The sequence below is a fragment of the Carassius auratus genome, unplaced genomic scaffold (genome assembly GCF_003368295.1).
Source record: "Carassius auratus strain Wakin unplaced genomic scaffold, ASM336829v1 scaf_tig00216224, whole genome shotgun sequence".
Taxonomy (NCBI): Eukaryota; Metazoa; Chordata; class Actinopteri; order Cypriniformes; family Cyprinidae; genus Carassius; species Carassius auratus.
This window is the reverse complement of record NW_020528463.1, coordinates 56,097-83,854: the sequence shown is the minus strand read 5'-3', so window position 1 is coordinate 83,854 and position 27,758 is coordinate 56,097. Positions and strand designations below refer to the sequence as shown.

The 27,758-nt window shown below is 37.4% G+C and overlaps 1 long non-coding RNA gene across 1 annotated transcript; it reads right to left on the bottom strand.

Moving 5' to 3' along the window:
* Positions 1–509: 509 nt before the first annotated feature.
* LOC113097389 (uncharacterized) lies at positions 510–23,099 on the bottom strand. The gene is made up of 3 exons (XR_003288840.1): positions 22,970–23,099; positions 13,115–13,216; positions 510–1,004 (listed from the first exon to the last, which is right to left on the bottom strand). It is a non-coding gene; the product is annotated as an uncharacterized LOC113097389 (long non-coding RNA).
* Between the last annotated feature and the right edge of the window lie 4,659 nt (positions 23,100–27,758).

Below are 27,758 nucleotides of genomic sequence, written 5' to 3'. Positions count from 1 at the left end.
AAATATATTTATATATAATATAAAATGTAATAATATTAATATAGTAATGTTTTAATGTAAATATTTTCAAAATATATACTGTACGTGTGTATTTATATATACACATAAATATAAACAGTATACATACGTATATAAGGTAAACAAAAACTTATCTTGGATGTGATTAATCGTGAATAATAATTTGACAGCATATGCATATATATATATATATATATATATATATATATATATATATACATATGCATATGTATATATATATATATATATATATATATATATATATATATATATATATGTGTGTGTGTGTATATATATATATATATATATATATATATATATATATATATACATATAAAACAACATCAATAGAACTTTTCAAATTAAAATTGAAAAAAAAAATAATAAGAATTACAAAATAATGAAATGCAGACATATTAACTGTCCCAAAGTGTTCCAAAACCAATAAAATAAAATAAAATATTTATTGAGAATGCTCTTTTATTCAAGGAACTGCTGAATCAAGTCTCTGGAGAGGTGGTGCCACACCATCAACTACGAAATGGCCATTACATTGTCACATGCCAGTGCATTACGCAGTTAGAGCAATGATGTTCTTGTCATCACACATCGAAGAGAACAATGTCTCGTACTGCTAATGTCAGTTGCTCCACTTGCCAATTACATGGTATGGTGGTTCACGTGTTTGACTAATATAGATGCATAGTTCTTTGAAGAAGGATCGAAACATCCCCAACTACACACTTGTACAACACAGCACACCATTTTTAGACAATTATGTGCAGGTGTATCAATAAATGCTATTATGATGCTGCCTGTAATTATTCATAATTATTGTGACAAATTGTTATGCAGGCATTTTTGCAGGATGGTTCAGTCAGACTCCCTCTCCTCGTTGTCCTCTTAATTGCACATTGTCATTTACCCTTGACTTCTTCCATAACGTCTGTGGCGGGGTGAAGACTGCCACATGCCTTATTAGATCCCTATGAAATCATCCCACACACACACACACACACAGAGAGAGAGAGAGAGAGAGAGAGAGAGAGAGAGAGAGAAAATGAGAACACTGATCCTCTTTCAGTCATCTGGACTTTATAATTTTAATTTATTCTAAGTACATTGGGTCATCAAGAAAACATTGAATTTTGTGGAGGGGGACCTACCACATATGCAATTCACGTGCAGAGCATTACCTGCCAAATTCGTCCACACTTTTATGAGATTGTAACTTAACTGAGGATTTACTGAGACATTTAATAATGTTATCAGGAGATGACACGCAATAACATGTCTATGAATCCCCTGTAAATGGGCGGTTAAGAAATGGACTTAGTCTATGTATATGGAAGGGGCTTAACATTTCTAATGGTGAGAAGCTTAGCATATCTAATTAATCAGTGTCTCAGCTCCTTGTCTCACAGAAACAGATCCTACATGGCCTTTAAGGCAAAAGGAGCAACATAATGGAAATGTAATCACATCAATCAACTCATTTTCTCTTCATTTTGGCACTGTTTTAATAGGATTTAAACCTTTACATTTCAAAAGTGCTTATCCCTGATGCCCTTTACTATATTTTAAACTCTTAAAGGTGAAAAAGTGCAGGTGTTACCTTAAAAACTCGACAAGTTGATAAGTAAAGACGAAAAGAAACAGAAAGAGTGGGTGGGACCAAGGACTCATCATGCTATGAACCATTATTTACTATTTGCTTTTGATCATGTGACATTATTGAACATTAAGCTTTGCCATTTCAAGTATAAATTACACTTAATTTAAATAGACTTGTTATTAAAATGTTTATAATATTTTGCAATATTACCATTTTCACTGTATCAAATAAACAAGCATAAAGTTCTTTAAAAAAAAAAAAAAAAAAATCTTACTCAGCCCCAATGTTTGAATACACACACTTCTATTTCATCCCATTACTGTACATTATACAAATCTTAGCCACCCACTAGCTGTTATTATATTTGTGACTTGTGTGATTGTTTCACTTGCATTGATTTGCTTCAAATGCTGCAGGGGTAAGCGACACAAGCCTGCTGATCCATTCATCAGGGCACCGACTGCCGACATGGAGCATCCAAAAGGTAAATATTGTTTCAGTGGCACCAATTTTAATGTGGAAGAAAAGTTCTTAATTATGTTCTGCACGGATAAACCGATCACCATCCCACAAAGCTTTCCTCCTCCTTTCCCTCCTGTCTGGTCATTTCTCTCCGGTCCCACTTCTCTGCCCCTCCACGCCTGGAGGAGCAGGGAGATGCGAGCCTCAACGCGTCTGACTGATTACTGTAATTCATACACTTTAATTAGCTGCACAAACCATTAGCCACAATTAGACTATTACAGAATGCTTTGTGGCAGGAGCAAGCCTGAGGAGTGCGTTTATCTGCTGGAGGGAGAAAATGGAGAGAGATACAGAAGCGTAGAAGGGGGAGGATGAGCTTTCAGTGAAAATTCACACAAGCATGAAAATATTAGACCGAGCACTGATGCAGGGGTGCTAGCGAATTCAGAAGAGCTAATAGTTTGAACGGCGCCTTAAATGCAAACATTAAAGCGTTGGGACAGCCAATCAATTCGTTGGTTGTCTGTAAAGTGAACCTTATTGTTAAAGACAGTGGCTGTGTTCCAAAACCTAGCAAGCTGCCTTGGTGTCTAGAAAGACCACTGAGGCAGCATCCTAACTAAAATGAAACCATATAACAATTGAAATAGCAGAGTAGCTTTGTGTAGCTTAAACACAGAGGTTCTCACTGAGACTCGAAAATTGAGTAGAGTTTGCCGTTAGCATGTTGCTAAGCTAATACTGTTTACATTTCATTCAACACCAAAGTGTTAAATCTTAAATCAAATCAAAGTGTTAAAATTAAATCTTATGAAACGAGAAATTGTTTGTTTGTAAGAAACAAATCCATCATTAAGGCGTTTTAACTTTAAAACATAACTTCTGGCCAAAATACCAGTCCACAATCCATAAAAAAGCTTCCTCTAGTGAAAATCTCATTAAAAAAAAAAAAAAAATCCACTGAAATATTTGTATTGAACTGTTTTTTGGACTGTTTGTGCATATTTTGTCTCACAATTCAGATAAAACAACTTTTTTCACTAGAAGAAGTCATATTATGGATAGATTAGATGATATTTTAGCTGGAAGCAACAGTTTGGAGATTTAAAGGGCCTTACTTATGTATTTTCTTCTTACAGCTTTTTACTTCATAAGACATTAATTGATGAACTGGAGTCAAATGGATTACTTGTGGAGTATTACAATCTGAAAAAGAAACTCCACTACATGTCGAATGGCCTGAGGGTTAATGCATTTCATTTTTGGCTAAACAGAGGATATTTCAGAAGAAATAGTGTTCAGAATAGCTGTCCCTTAGCTCTGAATGAAACAAAAACAAAATAACGTTTATATGCAGTATTAATAATTCCTCCTTGGTTCACTAAAGATCTTTTCCTCTACCACTTTCTCTGTACACATGTCAGTGATGGCTTTCTTTTATCTATCATGTCCTATTAATGGCTCTGAGCTCATATATGAGAGGCTGTTTACAGTAGAGATAATGCTGGACCACGAAGGCTTTTACTCAGACAGATATGAGGGGGAAGGGTTGAAGTGCTGGGCATTGCACCAGTGTCACTAATAAGCTTCGCCAAGCGGGAGAAAGGAACATTGAACAGACGCAGAGCTGCATTCAGAAATCTGAACCTGAGGCACATGCCCCAGTGCTCTTATAAATTTTAAAAACTGATCGAGACCTTTAAAGGGCAGGGCTTGGCCTGCTGCGGAGAGAAGCTTTTTCTCTGTTTCAGGCTTGTCAGAGCTAGTGAACTCAGTCATCAAAAGTACCACCATACGTCACCTCACCGTGAAAGTATGAGTTTTCCCATGTCCCAGTGGTCTTACAGGTAAAAGAGTTAAGTGACCTTACTGTGAGGAGAAAAGTCCAAGTAAGGTTATTCTCAATCACACAATCTGTCAAATAAAGTCCCTAACTGTTATTTGCTAACAGTCTGGCCATTTTTTATATCAGTTTACTTCTAGCACGACATTTTCACAGATGTTTCATCCCAAGTGACTTACACTTTTCACAGGGACAATTATTGATGGGAATTTTGACTCCCTTTCACAAATGGGTTTGGTAAAAGTACCAGGTTAAAAGTACCTTCTACAGTACTGTTCAAAGATGATATATATATATATATATATATATATATACATACATACATACATACATACATACACACACACACACACACACACATGCACACACACACACTTTTATTCAGCAAGGATGTATTCAACTGAGCTAATGTGACAGTAAATACATTTGTAATGTTACAAATGATTTCCATTTCAAATATACTGCTCTTGAGAACTTTCTTTTCATAAATAAATCCAGATTTTTCACATAAATATTAAGCGGCACAACTGTTTTCAACATTAATAATAATGAGAGATGTTTCCTAAACCCCACATCAACATATTAGAATGGTATTTAAAGATTTATGAGGACTAAAGTAATGGCTGCTGAAGTAATGATGATAATATTATTATTAATAATAATAATAATAATAATAATAATAATAATAATAATAATAATGACGATAATAATAACAACAAAAACAATTATATTATAAATTGTTATTAGTATTGGTAGTAGTAGTACAATATATAGTATTATTAATAATATGTATTATTGTTGTTATTGTGTTATTAATAATACATATTTATAATATTTTACAATAATAATAATAATACATATTTTAATAATAATAATAATAATAATAATAACTATTATTATTATTATTATTATAGTTCTGTATATTTTCTATAAATCTATATTGCTATATTAAATCTTTAAAAATTGTACTCCCTTACATTCAAACATGAATTTTAATTTAAATAGCTATTTTCTAGTTCCATTCAAATTCAGAAATTACAACCTAAACGTCTTTCTCCATTTAGTTTTGAATGCCATAAAGCCTAATTCCCCACATCAGTCTCACATTATTCCCAAATAACTTACACATGTATTTTCTAGAATAATAAAAAAAATATATATTTAAGAAGAGGAACTGACAAAACTTGACAGAACATTGTACATTGTACAATACTATACTTACTATACTTAATCTTTCATAACACGCTGTGTGTGATGCCTACATAAAAGAAGAGTTTGAGCCGAAACACAAGTCTCAAGAAGGGCAGATTAAATATTCAGCAAGACATTTTTGGCTCTGGACTGAGTGATTTTGGTAGGTTATTACAGGCAGCACAATCTGTTGGTTGATAGTGTCAGTTACCGTTAGCATCACAATGGGCTAGATGAGCTCCAGTCTGTTCTTCGGCAAGAACCTTTAGTGGAATCACTGTCAGGCTGAACCACAGGGCTTCATGTGGTTCCTGACGACCATGTGCAACATTACCACAAGTTTGCTTGGCGGTTTTAGCGATATGCTGACCCAGCTGGAGCTCCGGCAGATGCATCACACACGCGAGTCTGTGTCAGCCAGCCTTTTACCCCTCGGCACATCTACAAGGAGTGGAAGGAGGGGTCCGATTCTCCAACGCTCCATCAAACAAGCACTTCATTCCCTCCACCCTGAAGGACAGAGGTTTAATAACACAGCTAAAGGGCTGAAGCCCACTATACAGCGCAGCAGATTATATGAACGTAAAGATGCTGACGGACCAAAGAGCTGACACAGAGCCTGAGAAGATAAGTAACGTTATCTGTAAGTAAAGATAAGTAAAGGATGCCACAGAAAAGAAAAGAAGGGAATTACAAAAAATGCTTCTTGAGCAGTTTTCTAATCTGGGAGGAAAAAGAAGAAAAACATTGTAGCGCCAGTTCTGGTTGTAGTAAGTCAACATAACCTCAAGTGCTCCTAAAAACGTCTCTACGCTAATAATCATTTGCACTTAGATGTGTACGGGTCTATCCACTATAAAGATGGTTATTTGCACCCTGACTCTCTCCCCTCTTCGACCTTGAGTGATGGTCGGAGCCGTGAGTGGGTGTATGCTGTAATGTAAAGTTTCTTTCTGACTGGCTGGTTGTTAGAGATCTTCTCCGTTCAAAGCAGAGGCATCTGCAGTGGTTCTTTCTGGAACAACTTCAGTGGCTGAACGTGACTCCATCTTGCCCTGTTCTCACTTGGCTACATTGCAATTGTCTGGTTCACTAGAGCCTGTCGCTGTGTGGGAAAGGTCTGCGTTTTGATGGACAGACACTCTTGTGCATCTGGCTGATCTCCCCCCTCTGAAGCCGGCAGATCCGGCCCTCAGTTTATCTAAACTTATGAGACCATCCGCAATCTAGATAAATCCCAAATCGATAAATCTAATCATAAATCATCGTCATTACATTGTTTCTAAAAAGCATCATCTTTATGCTTCAGGAAGCAAGAAATATAAATATGGTGTAGTTATGAAAATAATGTAAAGTAAAAAAAAAAAAGATGCAAAAGAAGCAAAATGGCAGTTTGTATGAAATGAGAGCGAGTCTGCGATACCAGGATGACGTAATTAAACAATTGTACACCATTTTGAATCGAGTTTTAATATTTTATAAGCTAAACAAACACAAAGCTTCCACCAAGAAAAAAATAGTTCAAGCAAGAGTACAGCGCTGACTGCTGTTACCCGGATGAACTGGTGTTATTAGCTTTTGCAGGTTGTTATCGAGGGATAACATACCTTGGAAAGTCACAACTGACCAATCAGAATCAAGTATTCCACAGAGCTGTGTCATAAATTTATACAGTATAACATATACAACAGTTAACATCATATGCCTGTTATTATTATGAACTTTCTGTTTCCTTATTTGATCTTCCTGTTCTAGTTTTGGTTAATTGATTATTCCCCACCTGTCTCCTGTTCCCTCATTACCTTCTGTGTGTTCAAATACCCCTTCTGTTCGGTTCCTCCTCGTCCATGATTAGATATGTCAATGTGCTGTAACCGAACCTGAATGTCTTTGTTAATGCTGAATGTGTATCTATGAATGTAATCTAGTATATTGTCTGTATTCTCTTTTGTCATCAGTAAACTCCTCATTTGACCACCATCTTCCTTGAGCACTTTAGTCTTTCGTTTAGCACTACACCCATTTGTAACAATGCCTTAAAAGCATCATATTATTGGTTACTTTAAAGACTGCTCTATGTTCTATTATGTTCTATTATTTCCAGTTATTGCTTCATTGTGGCAGCAGCAGGAGAATACATTTAGTTACGAATCTACTACAGTTTCACAAAAAGCCTGTTATTTAAAGTTGTATAAACATTATTCTGCTACAGAATCCTCTCTGAAATAAAGCTGTTCACACCAACATGGTCAGCTCAACATTTGTTTTACGAGTTATAATTTGCAATGTTTACACTCTTTATTCACCCATCCACCATCCCAGGAGGGTTGAGAACAAAGTTGGGCATTTCATGAATTATATTTTAGCTCTGGGCACTGTCTCAAAATGCTCTGAGCAAATACGGGCTACCTTAATGGAACAGCAGTGCACCACCTGTATAGTTTGAAATTCAGCTCCAGACCTTGATGGATAGAGTAGAGGCCAGGGAAGAACCGCGGCTTCTTGTTTCCTGAGAGCGGCCCACAGGTGGCCTCAGGCAAGGACAGGCCATACATCCTCTCCGACCCCCTCTGGAGGTGACCCTGCGACATTACCTGCTGTGTAAAAAAGCTTTATGGGATGCCAGGACAGTGTGTATCATGGCTTCAAAAAGCTGCCCGGGGGGAGAATCGTTTTGAGAAAAGCCCAGGTTTAGAGTGCTCTTTGAAACACAGAGATGGTGGAAAGGGTCTGCATTTTGCCTCACAGCTAACAAGCCACTGCAGATTTAATGCTGCTGTCACCTTAAAGAAAGTCAGCATTAAAAAAGGAACCTCTCCGTGGGACTTCAGACTTAAGAGCTGGAAAAAGGGGCAGAAAAACACGCTTTAGGCCTGAAAAAAATAAATAAAGAACAAAACAAAAAGCTGATGTCCTCACAGCATGGCTATCACTTCCTTTATGAGCACTGAAGAAAACATGAACTCAGGAGCATCTTTTTTTTTTTTTTTTTTTTTTTTTTACCAGTCTGCAGCTCGGCGGTCATTGAGAAGGGCAGATGCTTCTAAGGGGAGGATAATTGGTCATGAGCTGTCTGAAATGTGTAATTAGACAAGATGAGATACTCCCAGTTTTTTTCATCCCTCTCTCTCTCTTTTATCACCCCTCCTTTTCCAGTTGGCAGTCTGAGCGCCTTAGTGTCAGCTTTGATCTCTGTTAAGGTTCTCTGAGCCCTTTCAGATAGGATCAATTTGCAGTAACACACATCACTCTTGGCTCCCCTGGCTACTTGCTTGTATGTGACAGGCGTATGTGCATACAAATAATTGTATGCACGTCTCAGCTTCGCTGGATAAAAATAAGATGCACAGATGTGAAGTGCATCGTCCCTTCAAAAGAATACAGAACGAACGGCTTACAAGTGAGAACTTTTACTGCACACATCAGAGATTTAGTCACATAGATGGAATTCGGATTCCCAGTGCTTCACAAACTAGTCATTTAGTCAACATTTCAGCCATGCACATATTTAATAGTCTGCTATGTATGTTCTCATATCGCTGCTATCAAAGAGGATAGTATTTAAAGTAATGAAGAGTGAAGAAAATGCAGATATAAGTAGGCTACTAAAGTAGGCGAAATGTAACTTTCAAATGCTCAGACATTGAATAACTTTGTATGGGGACCAGAGTGAAGTTTAATCTGTCCATCACTGAAAGTCTGAACTGTCAAGGAAAGATACACTACTGTTTAAAAGTTTCTTTAGAAGATATTTCTGAAGGATCATGTGACACTGAAGACTGGGGTAAAGGCTGCTGAAAATTCAGCTTTGCCATCACAGGAGTAAACTACATCTTAAAATAAAAACAGTTCTTCTAGATTGTGCTAGAATTTCACAATATTGCTGTATAATTTTTGCTTTATTTTTGATCATAAAAACGCAACAGTGTAAGAGACTTCTTTCAGAAACATTAAAACAAATCTTCAAAATGTCATAATGAATAAAAACTGCAGGACTTTTGTGGACAGTTAACAGACACAGAGTTAACATACGGTTTCTGAAGATTTGGATAATAATGCACAAACAGAATGTTTTTTGTCATAGTTTTGAACCAAAAAAAAAGTACAAAAATAGATTTTTAGTAGATTTAAGTCACAGGAATGACATTTACTAATAAGAAGCAGAGCTATTATAGTAAATTTAGCTTGTAAAACCAATTTAAAAAAAAAAATCTCCTTTTGTGTTCCACAGAAGAAGAAACATCATACACATTTAGAATGACAAGAGGGTGAGTAAATACGTAATGACAGAATTAAAACATTTTGGGTAAACTAGACCTATACGCTCTTTAGCATCTAAAATACTACATGCTGCATGCTGGCCTTTTCTGCAGATTTGAAAAATATATATAAATAAAATAAAGAGAACTTTCAGGAACCTCAGAATCAGAGTAGCGCAGATCCACATGAACATGTTGCCAGTGCCCAGTAGATGCTGGCCTGCAGCCAGTTAGGACTCCATTGCTATCAGAAGTCACTCAGAAAATGATCTGAAGGTCTAGTCAGGTTTTTAACCAGTTCTGTAAAAGCACTGAGATGTTTTCAGGAAGCTGCACATGGAGGACAGGACTAATGCCAAGAGCTCTCTGGAGGGATGCTGCCGGGCTCAATGACAACTCTTTAAAGCATGACTTTTGTTATTTCCAGAGTGCTTGTAAACGCTCCATGAGGCTTTTGTTGCAAACATGTGATTTTAAAATGCTCTTTAAAGTCTAATGCTGATGGAATTCCAGCTTATTCACTGTTTAACGAGCTTCTACTCACCTTGTGAATGTCTGAGAGAGAATAGCACCCAATAATGCAGTCTACGCATGATTGGTGCCAAATGACATTAAATGTGCTGTAGCTTTGAAGAGCATGGCCCTCCAGCATGGGTTCATGTCAGCAAACACACTTTCCAACTGCCCAAAGTGGTCTGCTCTCTTTCCTTTATGGACACACCGCTCCTGTCATATCTCCTCTCTTTTGCTTTCTCCCCCTGCGGCCTCTATCTCTACTTCTTCCCTTCCTCCATCTGTTTTCATGCTCAGCACAGTCAGGCCACAAGCTGGAACAAGTCTATCTGCAAAACCAGACTTGGATGTGAGTCTTATGGCTGGAGAAGCTTTTTCCCTGGTCCAGATAATTCCACTTTTTTCCCAGCCCCTGCAACAGAATAATACCCTTTTGTCACAGTAGACTACAATCCAAGCTTTGACTCGTCAGCCTTTATTTATGACACTCATATTTCTGCCATTGTGATGCTGCTTCAACAATGAACCATCTGAGAAGACTCAGGAGGAGGCAAACGGAGAGCATTCTGCATTATGCAGAATGGAGCATATTTGCAACTATTGCTTGATAGGTTTGATGCCAATATTAAAATGAATTCTCATTACCAGAGACATCAGAAGAAAAGAGAGGTGAGAGGTCGGATGATTACAAGTCTTTGTGGTGCCAAGCAGTGAACTCAACAAGGAGCTAGCTGTCAATCAAGATTGTTTGCCATGCATTCTGGTCAGTTCATCATCTGCAGCCTTGACCTTATGCAAATCTGCAAGATGAAATCTATTCATGATGATGTGGAACAACTTATTGAAATGCAGAAAGCAAATGCTCTCAACCTAAAGAATGGCATTGCTCAGCCTCACACATAAACATATCCATGTACACTGAACATGACAATAAGAGACTAATCAAAAATCCCTACAGACAATGTCAAAATAAAGATTAAAAAAAATATGTCTAAAAAAAACCTCACATACTCGCACACATACACACAAGTGTGTATACATATATATATATATATATATATATATATATATATATATATATATATATATTTGGGGGAAAAAGTATCTTTAATCAAAATGTAATAACTCTGCCTTCAGAAACATTTCTTTTTTTGCTGATGCATCCAACACTGCATGCCAGGGAAAATTACTATTAACCGAAAATATTATAGCCATCCACCAGCAAACCAATAACCTCCATCAGCGAGCATTAAATTATTCTGAATTATTTTGAATTTATGCACTTGTTTTAAAGCCTTAGCAGAACTTTAAAATGTTTTTAATGTCTAGCCTTACAGTGAATCTCTCTACTAGCAAAATGGGTTATGGGTTGATGCAAGAGTATTACTACTTAATTTTGGCCACATGCTGACAGTGCAGACCTGTAAAGATGTTTACAGGGTTTATAGTGTATGAACTACAGACCAATTCAATCAAAGCATTTCACAATAAAATCCTCAGACCAAGTTATTTGGTCAACTGAGAGCTAGAAAAATGAAAGAAAAAAAGGGGCATCTGCTATAACAGTGTCCTCATAACTTGCTATGACAAAGTATTACAAAAGAATACAGGAGAATGTTTCGCCGTAAATGTAAAACAGAAGGTTTAGAGTCATATTCTGAATTGTTCGACAATGTGTGCAAAATAATATTAAGTTATTTATTATAAAACATATAGACGGAATTTGTGGCATGCTTTTGATTTCCAAAGAAAATTACTTTGATATGTTCTTGTCCGTTCTTAAAAGAATAGAAGGATTTACTGAAGCACCACCCATGTATCTCCAGATCTAAAACTGTGAAAGATAATGTTAAGGCCACTATTTAATTGGATTAAAGCACACATTACTGAAGGGTAACTAAACGTTTATATCTCTTCATTCTATAAAAATATCTGTGTGTCATTCACAAGAAAATATGCCAGGAATGCATAACCAGATGTTTATGTACAGTACCTCATAGGGCGGCACGATTAATCGAAAGCAATTAATCTCAATTGTCATGCACATTTTGTCAGTAAAGCCGGTTCTATGATTAGCAGTAAATCTCCATTACCTGCTTAAAAGTGGAGCGCAAGAGAGTGCTCTCTGGCCTTTGGATGGAGATTTACTACTGATCAGAGATCAGAGAACTGTGCTTCACTGAAAAATATGCATGACAATCGCATCTTCTGCTGATTAGCCATTTATTGCGATTTAATTTCAATAATATGTGCAGCCCTAGTACTTCGCAAAGTGGTTAGCACCTAAATTGCTGACTTAGGACCCATATTTTAACTGAATATTAAGCACCCATGTTGTCCTTAAAAATAATGATAGTATATAATAACATCTACCAAGCTATCCGAATTAGCTTATGAATTTGTGATTGTGATCAGTCTTTTATGTCAACAACAAAAGATATGGGAAGAGTTTTTATCTTTCTTAATTAAATAAGCTTATTTATTTGGCTGTCCATACAAGGAATGATTAATAGTAAATAGTAAAATGTTTGTCGATTTTGGGTCATTAGCTGAGAACCACAGACAACTTCACAGCACAGAAAAATATATTATATACTAAATAATTCATACATGTAATAAAAAGCTTCATATTCCAGCATTTATTTCATTCTCGCCATTAAGGAACACTCTACTGCAATGAAAACTAAATATAGTTAAGCTGCTCAACTCAAAACCATATTTAATATCCTCTCCTGATTATTCAGACTAACCGAATGGCTGTATATTTAAGCACTTCCTAGTAAGGTGAAGGATGGCTGAAACTCTACTTTGGCCAGCAGTCAGTAAAGCTATTGGGTCTGTTCTACCTGACCTGCCATCCATGATGTAACACAAAGTGACTGATTGCCCCCTGATGCTGTGCCAACTGAGTCAGACATTTCAGATTTTCTGCCTTTACCGTTAAGTCAGTGGGGGAAAGCGAAGCACAGAGGAGAGACAAAGCCACTGATGAACTGATTGACATATCCTAATGTGATATTTGAGTCCAGCCGCACATACTGTACACATGCTTTCAGAGGGATGTACCAGAGTCACCACTCTGACCATCCATCTCGACTGCTGCAGGTTAAGAGAGATAGATTCACCTCAGGTCAGGTGGGAATGCATGTGCGTCATGAATAACAGGCTCACAGACTGGAAAAGAAGAAAATGACTTTCTAGCGGTGGTACCTCATTCGTCTACTCTCGAATCTTGTCCATTCTGCATTCTGCCCCATCTTTCCACACACAGAATCATGGATTGGCACCCATCACCTCCTCAGCCTGCTTCGCCTGAAAACACAAGATGCAAACAAGCTGTGAAAAACGGCTCATATGCTGTATGCCTTTTCCCTTACACATAGTAAACACTTCTGTGTGTCCACGGAAATTAGCATAGCTTCGAAAGGGCACAGCAATCCAGTTCTTTAAGCCCGGGAATACCTTTTGACATCGGACTTACCGTGCATGCATACAAAATCATTGAAACTGCTGCAATGAGCAGGAAACAAGGCGTATCGGCCAAACAGTATTTACAAGGTTTCACTTCCAATCATGCTTTGGCCTTTTAAAGCACATCGTGAATCAATTCTCTCCTTCAACCCAAAGAGCCAATATTAAATGATTCATGTCAGATCAAATAGAGATTTCAGGAAGAAAATGGTCAAAAGCCTTCACTCAAACAGGGTTTTGTTCCAGGATTTAAAATCACATGATTTGAAAGAATATGTATATTGTTAGCAAGTTAGCTTTAGCAGTTAGCTTCTGCTGGTGTTATCATTACACTAGTTGTGTCCTGAATTATACACTACTCACTATGAACTAAAACTATGCACTATGTAATTGTTGCACAAGTGCACTTCTTACTGTTGGAATTGACATTACTCACACTAGTTATATTACAAAACCGCTTAGAATAATGTTGACAAGTATGCAAATTGGGACACAACTGAACAGTCAGGTAGCATGGCATTTAAAGCTCAAGTAAATATCTCAATTATCTTTACATGATCAAAAAAAAAAAAAAAAAAACATCCCGAGATTCTGAGGATCAATGTGCTAGCCTGCTTACAAACAACAGCCATGCTAACAGAAACCATAAGGATGCTAACAGATAACTTCCTCAAAGTATATTATCTCAAACAACTTCTAACATAACATTTCATTACATTCTACACCACAACATGATGTAACTACCCAGTCACAGCGGGCTGTTAGTCGACCAGATTTTCTTGAACAAATGCAGCAGATCTGTAAATTGTGTAAACATGCTTGAGGGCAAACTCTCTCTAAATGGCTCACACTTCGAAATCATTTGATCACCAAGGGCAGGCCGAAATCTTTACCTAAAATGTGTCAGATTAATCAGTCGACAGGAGAATCTGAAAAAACAGCAACAAAAAACGGCACCAGATTGGAAATTTGATGAGACAAATAGCATCTGAACGATGCCATGTATTATTGTGTCATCTCCATAGTCATCTAATGGCTGTATCGCATTAATAAAGTGGAGAATGTTATACTGTAACAGATGGTGAGAGTACATCAGCGGCTCAGGAGCTATTTATTAAATGCGTTATTAATTATTTTCAACATGATGAGCTTCACGGCTCCTTCTGGCCTGGGTGAAGGCAGGAGTGTGCAGTTTGCTTTTATTCCAGTTAGATGATTGGCCACCTTTGCTAGAATTTAAACCGCTCTGGTTGCTAAAAGCGCATGGAAAGAAGCCATGATCTAACTACATACTATTTTTAAAAATAACTAACAATTATACTCTTCTTATTAAAAAAAAAAAGAAAAAAAAAAAAAAAGCAGGCTATGAATATATCTGTGATTTATGGCTATGCTTGACAAACCCGACACCTCACTTCGCAGTAAAGCTAACAATCTGTGATAGAACTCTTGCTTTCCAGCTGAGCCTTTCGCTGTGGGTCTCGAGGCTATCACCCTTCATCCCATCCCAGTGGGACGCAGGTGCAAGCTGGTAGAGGAGGATGTGGCGTGCGCACACCAACCTTTCCCCCAAGCCTCCTCTTCCACCTCTCCTTTTCACTCCATACAGGTCCTCTGTAGGCCTGGGATGCCAGCTGGAGGTGACAGTTTCCTCACCTGCCACAGGCGGCCAGCCACCTGCCAACACTCACCCTGTTCCCCCACACAGGTGGCGGGGGACAGCGGAGTCGCGACTCCATGCCGCCTAGCCTGTCTTCCCTCCTCCCGTCCTCCTCCCGTAACCCCCACCCAGATGGGTTCACGCTCCAGCACCCACACTGCAAAACTCTATCTCCCGCAAACACCTTGCACACTATCTCCAGTCTCATTTGGTGATTTATAGAGGCCAGGCCTCTTTGCCTTTCAGCCAAGGCGTGGCACGTGTTGGCCTCGGGACAAATTAACATGGTATTCATTTTTTATTCGGTCAAAATGAGAGGGAAAAATGTGCTTCTTGATTTAACACACCAGAGGAACCTCCATTATCTGCTGTGCTTGTGAAGGTACAGCCGCGTCCCAAAAACAAATGAGGAGGAAATGGTTCCAGTGCCTATGAGCAGATCTATTAGCATGGTGCTACAGTGCATAATGTTACTGTCATGGCCCTATTCGTGGGGGGAAAAAGTGTTCTTCAATCCATTACCAGAGTAAAATAGTTGTGAGCCTAAATCTCAATGTTTTACAAGACCATGTAAATAATATATCAGGCACAAATTGCGCTGCCAAGCCATTTTTAAGTAATTATCCTAACAAGTGTATCAGAGTATTTGAAGTGCACTTCTTATTGTCGGAATTTTCAATTTGAACACACTACACTTACCATTTATACTAAAAATCAGCACACAATAGTGCATAAGTACACAAATTGGGATGCAGCTGAGTGGTTTATTAGCATGGCATTAAGATAATCAAGTAATGGTCTCAATTTTGTTGCTGATCCATGCTAATGATGTTAACAGATAACTTTCTCAAGTATATTAGAACCTACTGGTTTACTGAAAACTCCTAGAAAAAACTCCTTGGGAAACAAATGTTTCTAGCCTAAACTGGTTGGTTGGTTTTAGCTGGTCATCCAATCTGGTCATAGCTGGTCAACAGGCTGGTTTTAGAGGGGTTTTGACCACTTGTTTAGCTGGTCAGGCTGAGAGACCAACTGAAACAACCAGCTAAAACCAGCTTGGTCAGGCAAGGAATCAAACTTGACCAAACTAGCCAAGCCGGGAAACCAGCTAAAACCAGCTTCTTCCATCTTAAGACCAGCCAATCATCTTAGGTAAAGGTAGCGTTGCATAAAAATAAAAATAAAAAACATGAGGAAAATGCTATCTATTAGCATGGCGCTACAAAGCATAATGTTACATCCATGGCCTGATTTTTTGTGTGCAAAAAGAGAGTTCTTCTGTAAAAATCTGTAAAATTGTTGTAGGCTTAAATGTAGATGTTTTACAACACCCTTTAAATGATAAATCAGGTACAAATTGTGTTGCCAGGCCACTCTGAAGTAATTATCCTCCCCTGTGTAGACATAAATAAAAAAATAGGTCTACTAGGATGAATAGCCAAATGAATAAATATATAGCTGCACAATGCCCTTATAAACTGCATTCTGGCATCATCCCATCATACACGCCGGAATTTATTAATGGATTTATTGAGGAGAGATTGCCAGCTTTTCATACATTTTAGTGTTTGATGGAAACATCTGAAACGCGTTGACAACAAAAAGCGGTAAGCAAAGCTGGACAGCTAAGTGTGTTTTAGTGAAGATGTCACATTTTCCAGAACTCTTCTTTATGGTTGAAACCTAAAAGGCTTTCATTGCAGAGCTTTGAAATGTGGATCCAATAGTCCTGATGGAAACAGTATTTAAAATGAATGCTTTGATTTCCTATTAATCCATATGAGACCATGACTACTGTACTTTTTGAATGTATTTCTGATCTGCCACCTTTGTAGATGCTGACGTCGCTGTCGGTTTGTTTTAACAGATCAAAGCTACTCACAAACGGCTAGAATCTTTTGTAGGGAATCATGACGTTGTAATATTTTTTAAGCAGGATTTGTGTTTTGAGGCTCTTTTTTCTTTTCCTTCCCCATTGTGAGCAGTGTGCTGAACTATGTTTGAACCCCCCCTGTGGGAAGGCCATGGCCCAATGGATCGTTAACCGTCTCACCCACCCAGGGTGCAGCGTGGGGTGAAAAAGAACAAAATGGAGGAAAATAGAGATAGAGAGCTTTATATCCTTTGTAAGCAACACAGTAATCCTCAGTTTTTTGACAGTAAAGACATTTATAATGTTGCAAATCTATTTTTATTTCACATAAATGCTGTACTTTTGGGGTGCTTTCACATCTCTAGTTCGGTTCATTTGGTCCGAACAAAGGGCAAACAATTATACACTGTAGCATTTTTCAGCTTTTTTTGTTTCCTTTTCACACCACACTGATTGCTTTGGTCCGAACCAGTTGAAACGTAACAAAATGCAGTCACATGACAACATCCACATCACTCATTGGCCATGATGTATTTCCTAAAATGCTTTTTGATTGGTCAGAATTTACATCTGGCGATATTCCAACATAAGAGGGAAAGCCAGCAAACAACTCGGAGACAACACAACCATGGAGAGATGACTGCGTGGACTGGTTTTGTCCCTGGCCATAATCTAGTACATTGTTTGTACCGTATTTTTCGGACTATAAGTCGCACTGGACTAGAAGTTGCATTTATTTAGAACCAAGAACATAGAGAAAACATTACCGTCTCTAGCCGTGAGAGGGCGCTCTATGTTGCTCAGTGTAGACTACAGAAGCACTCAGCAGCATAGAGCGCCCTCTTGCAGCTGTAGACGGTAATGATTTCTCTTGGTTCCTTTCTCTCAGTTCATGTCAAATTAATTTTTATAAATAATTCGCACCTGACTATAAGTCGCAGGACCAGCCAAACTATGAAAAAAAGTGTGACTTATAGTTCCGGAAAATACAGTATACACCACAGTATGCAAACAATACATTTCTATAATGAAGCGTGGCTGCGGCTTGAAAACAACATTCTAATGCACTGCAAACGGCGAGCGGGCATCACTCGTAACTTCAAGCGGAGGCGTGCATTAATTCTTCTGACAAGCTGACACTAAAACACTAAAAACATTAAGCAGACAACTGTTTTCGAAATTGAACAAATGTTTCTTGACCATAAAATCAGTTTGTTGAGTTAAATACATTTAAAATATATTATATATAATATAATAAATGACATTTTAAAATATATAAAAATCGTTATTTTAGATTGCACAAATATTTCACATTTCATTTTTTTTTTACTGTGTTTTGATCAAACAAATGGAGCCTTGGTGAGCATTAAGAGCTTTCATTCACAAATATACATATGAAAAATTATTCTAAACTTTTGACTATTGTGTATACAGCTTCTTTAAATTGTAACTTATGAAAATTGACAAAGATCTTTGTTGTTCTGATTTGTGCAACCCACAGTATGGATCTTTTTGTGAGGCAAAATGTATGTAAATATGCAACATTAAAGATGCCAATAACAAACTTACTAGCCTAAGGTGGTTTACTGCTCTCAAAGAATCGACCATACTAGTGTTTACATGTTAGGCCACAAAGTGCCAAAATCCAGCCTTACCAGCAAACCACTTTATACTTTTTTTTCCTCTCTCTCTTTCAGAAGAATTATCAGATGTTTATACACAAATATGCCACTTTAATAGACACGATGCTTCCAGATGAACTCAGATAACACAGCAACGAACGTGTGCCAGGCTGTGACCTAAACAGATACAGATTTAGCATTCGCTTTTCTTTCCCACCTATAAACATAGCATAGTTTCTTGTGTTCGTTTCTTCACGGCATACAGTTTTTCAGTAGCTCTTTCAAGTAAACACTGGTCTTGAAATATTCATGAATTACTAACAGATGTCTCTTGGCCTGGTTTACTGAGCATACTATGCTAAATAAGTAAATACAATTAGCTGTTTTACTCTGAGAGTTTCAATTCAAAGCAGTAGATCTAATTTGGTAGGCTAGTTTTGCTTCGAGCACACCTCTTAGGGCTATCAGAAAACTTTCTGCTGTTTTTTCCCTCCTCCATACAGAACTAATGTTAGCCTCCAGCCTGCTAATGTGCTGCTAGGGAGCAGTGAAGCGCTTCCAAGCTCTCGACTATTCATGCCGTGCAACCGTGCTCATCAAAACCTAGCTTCCCAAATCAGCCAAGATTTCTGTTATTCCGAATGCCTCAGGGCCTTCAGTCATTTGCTTTGTGCATAAAATTCAGCATCTGTTTATGGATACATCACGTGCCTCTTGAATTTAAAACCAATGGATTCGGTTTGGTTTTTCTAATTATTTTGCTCTTATAGGCAAATTTGCAATGTTACACACTCACTTCCGCACCTAAAAACCTGCCATCCTGGTCATTTCTATTTCTATTGATGAAAGTTTAGTGAATTTAGTACCTGGCGTACCTAGCAGCACAGAGGCTGTTGTGGTGCAACTCAAATGCCAGGCTCCAGGCCAAACTTTCCTCAAACATGACAGCTCATCCCCTGGTGAGGACAGACCTGCTGCTGCTATTCCACTTCTATTACCAGGAGAGTCACACTGCACACACGGATGAAGACATGAAAACCATTTTACGGCAGACCGGGGCCAAACATGTGTGCTGTGGCCCACTGGCTGCCATGTTGCTTTTAAACCCACAAGTGAGCGAAGCATGCATGCACGCCAAGTCAGCAGTAATAGATGCGGTCTCAAAGGAACAGGTCCTCACTGCTACACACACACACACACACACAACTAACTGGCAGATAGAGACTGCCAATGAAATTCTCAGACTACTAATGAAATGCTTTTAATTTGTACTTTTATAGTTTATTGCAAAATTGTTCAATACCTAATATATTATTAGCAAATTATTGAAATTATAAAATGTGCACACACATTTTAGGTTAAATGGGGCTGTTGATCAAATACAAATTTAAACCAATTAATCAACCAGTTTTTGTGATTAACCATGATTAATGATGTTAGATGTGAACCAGAGGATGAAGGTTAGATAATTAGCATGAACATATAGCACTAACCACAGGAAGTGGAAAAACGAATGCTGCAATAATTGTCTCAATTATTTTCAACATGTTAAACAAAGAAGTCTCAAATAGACCAAATAAGTAAGGCATCGTTTTTCCAAGCCTTAATTTTACAACTTATTTGTCACCAAAAAAAAAAAAAAAGTAAAATTAAAATCTAAAAGCTAGATGGCTAGATAGATAACTGGATAACTAGATAGATAGAGAGATTGCAGCATTCATTTTTCCACTTCCTGTGATTAGCGCAATATGTTCATTGCTGTCATACATTTATACGTGCGTGTGCATACACACACACACACACACACACACACACGCACACACACACACACACACACATATATATATATATATATATATATATATATATATATATATATATATATATATATATATATATATATATATATACATTAATAATAATTATTATTATTATTATTACAGAATTTACAAAGAGGATATGCATTAACATTTTCATTTTCTCTATACTGAAGAGCAGAAATATAAAGCTGGGTGCCAACTTGATGTAGAACTTTCTAGTGACCTCTGTGCCCCAAGCAAAAATAAAAAATAAAAGGAAAGATGAATGGAAAAAACAGGTAAGACTCTGAGAGAAGAGAGAGAAAAAAAGTGAGAGACAAGGTCTGACTGAAAATGAAGCTTCACATAAGAGAGAAAGTATGACACAGATGGTGGAGGGTGGGAGAGAGAGACAGGAGGACAAAGAGAGGACCGATGAAGGCCAAGAAAGCAGTAGAAAGGAATCAAATGAAAGGAAGGTGGACTGAGAGGACTGAGGGAAGGACAGTGAGTGCTAACGGCAAAGGGAAAAGTCAGACGAAGAGGGCGAGAGGAGCTGTGAGAAGAGAAAGCGAGGCAAAGCAAGAAGGACTGGAGGGTCTTGCGGGGTAGAGCTCCCTCCCTGGAACCCAGTCCTTCCCTGTCAACCCCCCACACTCAGTCTTCTGCTTCACAGGTAATTAAATGGATTTCCTGTCTTGTACTCACCGAGAGAACATGACCCAGCACTCTGCAAGAGCGTGTCGAAAGGCACTCCAGTGCTGCTCTTTGTGCCATATGCATCCTTGTGTCCGAGCAAGGCCTAAGTAAACAAGAGCTGTGCTGGGACTCAGAGGGCAGGGACGCATGCCTCAACACACCGGAGCCAAACAGGAAAGGAGCCACTGAGCCCTGGCCTTTATGGACTCTACCTGTCCTACTGAGGTCTGGTCTCAGGGAATAATGGCGAGACCGGGTTCTTCTTGGGTAGTTATTGAGTAAACAGGTGATCATCTGTGCCAAATCCTTGTTAACTACAGAAGACAACCATTAAGAAAATCTAACTATAGGCTTCAGGATTAGAAGATCTCAGGGTCAAATGTGGGTAGCTGCCAAAAGAAACATTCAAAGTCAACTTGTCTTGAAATGGCGTTATTGCTCTATTTTGCATTGCAGGCTGCGTGGAACAACACCATGAGCAATGGAGTCCAAATCTGAAACAAATGACTCTTTTAAAAAGTCGAAAACATATGACAAATGAGTTTTTTATGAAGTGAACTCAAAACTTTATGTATATTGATAAAGATAAAGGTTTAAAAATAATTTTACATTTAAAAAGAATAGGGTAGTTCACAAATATAACATTAACGGCAAAGAACAACGATATAAATATAATTACTTTCAGGACTATTTTTTCCAGCTGATAAACAATACAAAACATTAACGGTCAGTCAGAATCCACCTGACTTTAAAAGTCTCATGCATTTAAAGAGGCAGACAAAATAACTGCAGCAATTTATTACTTTATTTTTTTTCTTTTACTTATATATATATATATATATATATATATATATATATATATATATATATATATATATTAGGGATGCACGATATTGGATTTTGGCCGATATTCGATATGCCGATATTTTCAAAATAATTTTGGCCGATGCCGATACCGATATCGATATATATACAAATATATACTGATATATTTAAACTTTAATTTTACTGAAGAGAAATCCATGTATCTCTTCTGTACTGATTCTACCATAAATGTATTATTTTACAAATGTAGACAGACATTCACATCTGAAAAACAGGTCAATTATTTCACTTGGAGAATATCGGTTTGGCTCATCGGCAGAAATATTCATATCGGCCGATACCGATGATGGTCATTTTAGGCTTTTATCTGCCGATACCGATGTTGTGCCGATATTATCGTGCATCCCTAATATATATATATATATATATATATATATAAAATGCCAATTTTTTAATTTTCATTAAAAAAATGACACTATAAACATTTATACATAGTTCCCTGTATTATTAACAGCAATAGGCAAAAGCTAAAATAACATTTAATTCATAAAAGAGCTAAGATGATGACCTTCAAATCATATGCTTTCAATGTATAATTCTATAAAAGGGAAATTAAAATTGTATATGCTTTGAGTCAAAAATATTATTAAACATTACTGAATCAACCTAATTTCTATGGGTTAAATTATGTAGAAATCAGTCAACACTTTTTATAGTGTAATTGAGCAAAAAAAAAAAATTGATTAATATTTCTTTCAAAAACAAAATGGACACTATAACTGAAATATTTCCAAATGAAATGGAATCAAAATCAGAACTGAACCAAGAGCATTTGCATTGGCATTAACTGGGACTGTCTATTAAGAAAGTAAATAAGATAAATTCTGTTGACTTTAAATGACCATGCCACCTTGTCATCCTTACAGTTTTTGATAAAACATGCATTCATAAACTTCAAATTCCACAAACTTCAAGTACTTCTCCTCTTGTCCCCCACTTTGCATTCTGAGCATTTGCCCAGAACATAACAGACCCACAGTCAAGCGACTGTGAGAAACAACCACAATTACAATGCCAGAGGTGGTGCTTGCAATTTCACAGCCCTAACAAGCTTACCATCAAGTAGCAATCTCAATCACTGCTCAGGTTCCTGTATTCATTAAGGGCCAGTTCCAAATTAGAGCCACTATATTGAAGGAAATACCGAGCTGCGGCTGATTGGCCCATGCCGAGGGAGGGTCTGTGTTGCCAGATTGTGGGTAAATAGACATTGGAGGCTGCTGCACCACCCACTTGGAATTTTTATGGGGGAACAAAACGTATGCAAATGAGGACCTTGACCCGAATCAAATCCCCGACCTGTTCGTTAATTGCAAATTACAGACTGCGGCACCCCAATCAGTGGCCTTTTAGCGTAAGATTCTTGACTCATTCTTTGCTCACATTGGAAAATAAAAGAGAGGAACGTTATGCCATCAAGCATGGGATTTGTTATTCATGATGGTGGTGATTAGAAAGGGTTTGGCACTGGCCGGTGGTCTGAAATGTTGAAGCAGGGGTGGCGGAGGCTTTTGATACTGGCACCGACCACAGACTTAAGGTCTATGGAGAAAATGGAGCCTTACAAAGGCGTGAAGCGTCTAGTCAGGGATTACAGCAAGTGTATAGAGTGGGATTTGCTATCATCATCAGTCCCATAGGGGTCAAGGTTTGGCTGATTAGCATGGCCCTATTAGCTGTTGCTAACTACACCATCTGGAGCAAAAAGCATCTTTTCCCACTGACAGCCAAATCAAGTTTAGATGTGAAGCATTTTTGCAATCAACATACAGTATATATTTAATTATATTATAGATGTTTTTCAGTGCCTCATTCATTTTGGAGGGTTCTTGAAAGCGTTAAATTGGATGGATGCCACAGCTTATAGGGATGCTAAAATCAAAGAATTCTAGCTGAATGAAATGGATGTAAATCAGAATCAAAACGTGAGCCTGTGAATTAGAATCAATGAGGAATGTGTATTTAACTAACAGTCCATCAAAATATATATATATATATATTCTGCCAACATTTATTCACACTAGAATGTCATTCCAAAGCAATAAGACTTTGGTTAATCTTCAAAACACAAATTAAGATATTTTGTAAATCAAATCTGAGAGTCTCAGTAACCAAAACCTAGAAGATCCAAAAAGCTCAAAGGTGTCATAAAATGAATCCATGTTATGTGGTTTACTTCAAGTCTTGTAAAAAGATACAATAACTTTATATTATGAAGAAATTTTATTTAGGCTTTTTTTTTAACACACATGCATAGAGTGCATCACATATGGTAAACAGAGGTTTCTTTGAGATAATCTTAATTTGTGTTTCAAAAGTTATCCAACATTTTATGGATTTGGAGCAACATGAGAATACAATGACAGAAGTTGTATTTATGGGTGAACTATCCCTTTAAGAAAGAAAGAAAGAAAGAAAGAAAGAAAGAAAGAAAGAAAGAACGAAAATGAATTTCTTTTTTAGGCTAAATACAATAAAAATAAAACACAAAAAGCTATAGGGATCCTAGGCATCATACAATTATAATGTATGGTATGAAAAAAAATTGGGGGATTTAAGATCACATTTAACAGAGTTATTAAATTATTGTACAAAATTAAAGCTGCAGTAGGTAACTTTTGTAAAAATATATTTTTTACATATTTGTTAAACCTGTCATTATGTCCTGACAGTAGGATTTGATACAGATAATCTGTGAAAAAATCAAGCTCCTCTGGCTCCTCCCAGTGGTCCTATTGCTATTTGCAGAAATACACAGCTCCCGGTAAGAAACAACCAATCAGAGCTGCGGTCCGTAACTTCGTTTGTGTTCAAAATGTAGAAAAATGTATGTAATAAGCGAGTACATCATGAATCCATTTTCCAAACCGTGTTTTTAGTTTGTCCTGAATCACTAGGGTGCACCTATAATAATATTTTAGATTGCTTCGGGGGCACCGCGGCGGAGTAACCCAGGTACCGTTGTGATTCTTTATAGACATAAACAGAGAGAAGTAGTTCCGGCTACAATGTTCTTCCGCAAGACGCAAGCAGCTCTGTTTATTAACCGCTAGAGCATCAAACGTTACCTACCGCAGCTTTAACATTATGCGAGCAGTAAGTAATGGCAGGGAAATGAGCATGTACTATTATATATCCAATACTGACAGATACAGATCAAAAAGGGAAACAAATTTTATATTTGTCGACAACCAATAAACTACTGATATATTGTGCATCGCTAAGTCAATAATGACAGGTTCCTGTGTTCTTGTGGTGCCATCAGCACTGACATGACATTCTTTCCCTGTGGTTAGAGTGATTGGTCACATTTACATGAGCAAAGATGGCATACAACAAATCCCATACTTCTAGGGCGTCCTTCTCCACAAGAAAGGGAACTTTAACGGATAGCTTTCTCCAGATATAACAGACCTCCTTGATCCATCCCTGTCACTCTTCCACCAGCAACCTGATGTCTTATTAAAGCATTGAAACCAGGCGAACACCACAATCCACTTGGTCATAAATATTACATGACAGGCTGGGAAGCGTCAGTTTGTTAAATGCAAATCGCCCTGACACTGCTTGTATATCCATCACTGCTTTATCAAGCGCCTGTAGGCCTTAACGAGGCAAATGAGCTCGCATTTTGATATTTTTCCCTTTCATACCACAGCTGTTTCTGCTTTTATGCATGTTCTAAACATTGTCTTTGTCACACCTCCCCCTTTCTCTCTCTCTCTCTCTGCCTCTTTCAAATCTAACAGGATGTTTCTTAAATGATTTTCTTTTGAGGTTTCACATTAGAGAATGTTCCCTGTGGCACTGTTTTCCACAGATACTAAGAAAGCTTTCTTAAAACAGTTCACGAGTACACAGTTTCCAAGTTGTGCACCCAGCTAGCACCCATGCTCATGAATTCCCAGTCGCACACACACACACACTCTTGAGACGGCAGAGCTGTGAATGAAGCGATATTGTAACCTTAACCCATACAGCACTTCCCCTCTGTGAGTCCAGCCAATGAATTATCCTCTCAAGTAAATCCTGTTTAGAGGATAATCCTTTTCCCATCATCTGGACAGACACTTTCCGTAATGAAATGCCCTGAGGGTGTCCCTGTCAGTCGCCTCTTTGCCCCACTCTGTCACATCCCCCATCAGAAGACGGTGGAGATCTCTACACACTTTCACACACACTTCTATTTCCACTACACATGCACACACACTCATACCTCAGTCGTATTATGGGCACAATTGCCCCAGAGCCTTTCCTATTGTATAACAGGACAATCCACTCACTTCCTTTGGTTTACATCCTCCTTACTCTTGGAGAAGCACGGGCCTTTAGATTTAAAGAAGTAGTACATACCCCAAAATAAAAATTCTTCTTAAACGTCATCAATTATTAAATAAACCTTGTGGCACAGAAGCTTTCAAAGAAGACACAAAAGTACCAATAATAAAAGTAAATAAATAAATGGTAACAAAAAATAAAAGCTTTGACTGCCAGCTCTTTATCATAAAGAAATAAAAACAAGTAATAATTTAAAAAAAGATAGCATTTTAGTTTTTCTTAAACTTTGCAGTAAGTAAATGTGCAGTTCAAAAACATTTCATTAACCGTTTAAAAAAAAAAACTACTGAAGCACTAACATCTGTTTTGTATCTTTATAATACACATTTTCAATCAAACATATGGCCACATAAAGCCACATGGTCAACCAAAGTTTTTCACAAGTTTTTCCACAAGCTGAGGTACAGTATATGGACTGTAAACAGTGTCATACACACAAATACAAAAGACGTAACTCAAAGACACTAAAATAATCCAATAAACATTTGTTTAACAACTTTTTAATTTAACCAAATTTATGATGTAACATAAAACCATAATGAACAAAATGTAAAAACATAGTTTCTTAAATAAATGTGAAGTGTCACACAGAGAATTCTGGGAATGTCAGTTTACGCTGTAAACTGTTAGATGACTTTTTTCTAAGTTTGTTTTTAATTTTAGCATTAAAATTATTCTTTCTTTTTTTTACAAGTGTACCTTAAAAGTAACGCATATGACTTTTATATTATATTCCATGTCTTCTGAAGCCATACAATAGCTTTGTGTTGTTAAATCATAATGGATAAAACCCCACCTACTGTTTAATTGTAAAATGTTTCGCATTATAAAAGCAAAATTGGCTGTGAATGCTTAAGATGAGGCTTTGCAGTTTACATTCATATATTCTATCATATAGTCTTAAAAATAAAGCTTCTTTATTGGCATCTGTGGTTCGATGTAGAACCTTTAACATCCATTCCATTTCACAGAAGGTCCGTATAGTTGAAAACCGTTTTTCAGATTATTAAAATGTTCTAGTAAAAATTCACTGAAAGACTGTTTTGGGAACCCAAAATGGTTCTTCACTGGCATCGCTGTGAAACCCCACTTTTGGAGCCATTATTTTTTTAAAGTGTTGATGCTCAACTGCATTGCTTAGTTTTCACGATCTGTTCTAGTGCCCAGTGTGACAGAATCAAAACTATCACTGTGACAGTGTTTCTGGGAAATGTGATCTAGAGATGAGAGAGTAAATATTTCTCCAAATGTCTTGCAACAATGAAACAAGCTGTACTCTGACAATGGCAGGGTGACATTATGAGACTTGCTGTGGGCAAAAGTGCAGAGTGGAGGCCTATCTGTGTCTGTGTGTGGACTGGGGTGGCCACAGGGTGTCGGATCTGAGATTTGATGGTGTGATAAAAAGCCCAGGGTGAAGGCTGCTGCCATTTCAATCTGCCATAACATCATCTGGCCAGTCGCTTTCCTGCTGCACTGAAAGCCTGTAAAGGCTTTACACAGCCTC